The following is a 4,768-nucleotide window of genomic DNA, read 5'->3' on the forward strand; positions in this document are numbered from 1 at the left end:
AATTCTAGGAATTCTTATAGAATCATAATTAGGAATTAAATCTTTTTTTTTGGTCTGTATAGCATTATTACAAGACAGGACATCTTTGCTGGTCTTGAAAAAATGTGCCCAATAGTGTGGGTGAACGCCCAGGGATTATTATATTAATTTAATAATGAAAAGAAAGGCATATGAGAAGCAGGAATCAAGTCCTGAAAATGTTGTTCTTTGGGTCTTGACTACAAGGGCTCATTCATCACAGTTCACAGTCCATGGTGAAACCATCACAGGAAGAATACCCACTAGCCTTTATCCTTTCCTAGATGGCTCCTGACAGAACCTGACTTTGTTCTGCCTATGTTCTGTAAACCTGAATGAAACTGAGTTTAAAAACAATGGACTAATTTATTTCTCAGAGTAAACTTGAAAGGGAGAGAACATTTGAGCTGATACTAAGAAAGTACTGTGATGGCCAGAAAGGCTGGCTATTTGGTTCTTTTCCTTTTACTCTTTTCATCCCTGACAGTTATGCTGGTTTTATAGGCATGAAAGATTGGATGTGGGAGTCATGGACTTTTTATCACAGTTTAAGAGAAAAGGCAAGTGTAGGCAATGAGTATTGTGATTTGAAACCTTGAAGGGAGGACTTAATCAGATATTATATGAGGCTATGAAGGTGGAGACTAGCTTATAACAGAGATCCCAGGAAACTGGAAACTGGAGATGTTAGAACCATGGGATCTGCCTTAAAGAGAACTAGAGAGCTGAGAACATGGAATGGAACTGGCCCAGGAGAGAATCTATCTGTGTGTGTTGATTGCAGCAGAGTTGAAAGGGATGGATACCCACAAATCCGGAGCCCAGTTAATAACATTATGAGTACCAGATGATGTACATGGAGCTCTAGAATTTTATTTATTTATTTATTTATCTATCTATCTATTTATTTATTTATTTATTTTGGTTTTTCGAGACAGGGTTTCTCTGTATAGCCCTGGCTATCCTGGAACTCACTTTGTGAACCAGGCTGGCCTCGAACTAGGAAATCCGCCTGCCTCTGCCGTCCGGCTTCTAGAATTTTAAAATATTGATTTATTTACTTTACATCACAATTACAGCTTCCCATCCCTCCTCTCCTCCCAGCCCCTCCTTATTCCTACACCTTCCCCAGCCCTTTCTCCACAGAGAAGGAGAGGCCTCCCATGAATATCAACCAAGTGGCAGTAGGACTAGGCACATCTTCTCCTATTGAACCTAGACAAGGCATCCCAGTTAGGGCAAAGGAGTCCTAAGGCAGGCAGCAGAGTCAAATACAGCTCCTGCTGTGGTAGTTAAGGGTCCCATATGAAGAACAAGCTGTACATCTGTTACATATGTGGAGGTTGTTGGTTCAGACTCCGTGAGCCCCTGTTGGCCAAGGTTAGATGACTCTAGGTTTTCTTATGGTGCCTTTCACCCATCTGGCTTCTTCAATTCCTCCTACCCACCTCCCACAAGATTCTTGGAGCTCTGCCTGTTTGGCATTTGCATCTAATGTTTGATTTCTGCATCTGTTTCCTTCAGCTGCTGGGTAAAGCCTTTCAGAGAAAATAAGGAATGTTTCATGAATTTGCATGACATCCTTGTGCAGGGGCCATGCTAATCTCTGTATCCTTCAATTTTAGTATATGTGCTGTAGAAGTGTGCACTCCAGAATTTTTTGTTTCTCCAGATGGATTTTGCTTTTGCTTAGATGTGATTATGTACTTCTGTGCTCTTGGTTTTTCTACTTACGCTAAGAAAATTTACATTTGACATTATATGTTGTAAGAATGTTATTTTTATTTTTTAATATTATAACGTGGTCATCGGCCTATAGGGTCAAGGTTATGGCTTAAAAGTGATTTAGTTGGATGTCAAGATGCCAAGGGCTGGAGTTGTCAGGGTGGTAATTGTTAACTTTAAAGAATCCAAAATCATCTGGGAGATGGTTATAAGGCCATGCCTATGGGGGATTATCTTGATTTTATTAGAAATTTAGCTTAATTTAATTGCTTATCTTGATGTAAATTAAGAATTTTAACATGCCTACTGTAGGCGGTGTTATCTAGTAGCTGAAATCTTATACTGAATACGTAGAAAAGGGTAATCTGTGCAACATGCATGTGTGCCTTGCTCTGGTAACTTTATACATACGACCGACACCGTTTCTGTTGACTTGACTTCCTGGATGATGGACTTTAAGTTGAACTTTGAGCTAAAATAAACTCTTCCTTAAGTTTATTTGATCAGATCAACAGAAAATAGAACTAAGATATAAGCTAAAAGGGTATTTTTATTCTTTCATTATATCTTACTGAAAGAAAATACCATGCATTTTCTCAATGTGCTGCCTTTGTATTTTTTTCAGCCATTCCTACCCATTCTAGTTTCATTTGAAATGTCACCCAAGGCCTCTGTTGGGGAAGATGCAGTCCTGAGTAAAGGTCCACTGATAAATGACAGAACCTTGAAGGAATGGGGACAGCAGGAAGAAGTTCAGTTATTGGAGGTATGTCCTTTGCTTGGTTGCAGGCTCCTAGTGTTTCCTCGCCTTCCCTCTTGAGCAGATTTTTCCGGGCATGCCCTGCAAGCATTGGGGAAGCCCTGACTTGGGCTAGAAGCATAGTCAGGCAATAACAGATGGAAACTTCTAAAACAGAGAGAAAATAGACTTTTCTGTAAACACTGAATATTTGGTGTGTTTCTGTACAGCAATGGGCAGGTAATGGCTAGAACCTCTTTGTAACAAGCTGTGAGAAATGCAATGTATAAGCTTGTAATGTGAAAATGTCACAAAATGTGGTGGTTTATGAGTCTGTTAGTTTTTGAAAACCACCTACTAAAATTTTCTTTAAAATTTCTTTACCAGTAAATTGAGGGAAAATGATACTTTGAGTGAACATTGCAATTTTAAGATGCCTTTTTAGTGTTTTGTAGTTTTCACTATAAAAATGTTCCTATCTACAATTTTCTTGCAAATTTTTATTTTTATTATATAATGATAGAGTTTTTTAATGCTTTTAAAGAGTTTAATGTTAACATTTGCATGTTAAGCTCTCATTCTATGATATTGCTAGATTGCCTTATTGTTTTTTCAAAAATCATATTTCTGGTGATTAACTAGAAAGATAACCATAACACCAGAAAATGAAAACAATTTTTCCTTTATTCCTCTTTCCACAACTTATTTTTTTGGTTACTTTAAACTGAGGGCTTATGTTTAGCTTTGAAAATAAGGAAGGGCATACTTTTATTACTAGAGACATGGAGCTGAGGATAGAAAACAAAGCCCATTAAAACAACAAAAGTAACTCTGTATGAGTTACTTTTGGACTGCTGTGATAAAGCACAATGACCAGGAAGGGTTTATCTGAGCTTACAGTCCCAGAGGGATAGAGTTCATCATGGTCTCAGTGTAGAAGAGTGGAGCAGGCAGGCATAGTTTCTGTAGGAACAAGCTGAGAACTCACATCTTGAACCTCCTTGAATCACAAGGAGGAATCCAAGAGGGTCACCTCCAAATGGCAGATCTTTAAATTATGTGATTCCAGTGTCCTTCTTCCTCCAGCACAACCACACCTTCTAAACTTACCCAAACAGTACAATCAACTGAGGACCAAGAGTTCAAATGCCCAAGGCTGTGGTAAGCATCTCGTTTAAACCACCATGGCCGTGTATTTTATTTATATCCCCACAATTCTCTTTCTGTCCCAGCATGTAAAACATGAGGTTCAGGTGCCACTGTTCTTCTGTTCTTTCCCCATGAGAATTCCTTGTCTGTGTATATATATATTTCTTTCCTAATGTAAGTGAATTCATTCTTTTTGAAAAATTTTTTTATAGGTTTTTTTTTTTTAAGATTTATTTATTATATCTAAGTACACTGTAGCTGTCCTCAGACACACCTGAAGAGGGTGTCAGATCTCATTTTGGATGGTTTTGAGCCACCATGTGGTTGCTGGGATTTGAACTCAGGACCTTTGGAAGGGCAGTCAGTGCTCTTAACCGCTGAGCCATCTCTCCAGCCCTCTTTTTGAAATTTTTATTTAATTTAATTAATTTTCCAAAAAATTTAGTGTTTTACTTGATTAGTTTTATTGATTGCAATGAATTTTGGTATTTTCTGTTGCACTTGCTTTCATTTTGGTAGCAATGTTATCTTCTCCCCTTCCTCCCTTCCCCTCTTCCTTCTTCCCCTTCTCCTTCCCCTTAGAGTGACTGTGGCCTCATAGAATAAATTTGGCAGTGTTCTTACTGTTTCTATTTTGTAGACTAGTTTGAGGAATATTAGTATTAGCAATAAAGAAAACACAAATAGGCAATATTAGAAATAGAAAACTTAGGAAAGAGAACAGGAACTAGAGATATAAGTATCATTAACACAATACAAGAGATGAAAGAGAAAATCTCAGGGGTAGAAGATACTATAAAAAATTTGATACATCAGTCAAAGAAAATGATAAATCCATAAATTTAATGACACAAAACATCCAGGAAATATGGAATACTATGAAAAGACTAAACCTAAAAATAATGGGAATAGAAGAAGGAGAGCATTCACAAAGACTCAGAAAATATCTTCAACCATACAACAGAAGAATATTTCACTAAAGAAAGAAATGCCTATAAAGATACAAGAACTGGAAACAGAAACTAAACAGAGACACATGGACACTAACAGAAGTTATGAAACAAAGGGAATTAATAGATATCTACAGAACATTTTATCCTAAAACAAAAGGATACACCTTCTTCTCAGCCCCACATG

The 4,768-nt window shown here is 37.4% G+C and overlaps 1 non-coding gene and 1 pseudogene across 1 annotated transcript; one reads left to right on the forward strand and one right to left on the reverse strand.

The window, feature by feature from the left end:
- Window positions 1-4,768, forward strand: part of LOC110339012 — a 27,322-nt pseudogene that overhangs the window by 9,389 nt on the left and 13,165 nt on the right.
- Window positions 1,565-1,667, reverse strand: LOC115063013. Its single transcript, XR_003842895.1, has one exon. It is a non-coding gene; the product is annotated as a U6 spliceosomal RNA (small nuclear RNA).

This window comes from Mus pahari, chromosome 22 (assembly GCF_900095145.1).
Source record: "Mus pahari chromosome 22, PAHARI_EIJ_v1.1, whole genome shotgun sequence".
Classification (NCBI taxonomy): domain Eukaryota; kingdom Metazoa; phylum Chordata; class Mammalia; order Rodentia; family Muridae; genus Mus; species Mus pahari.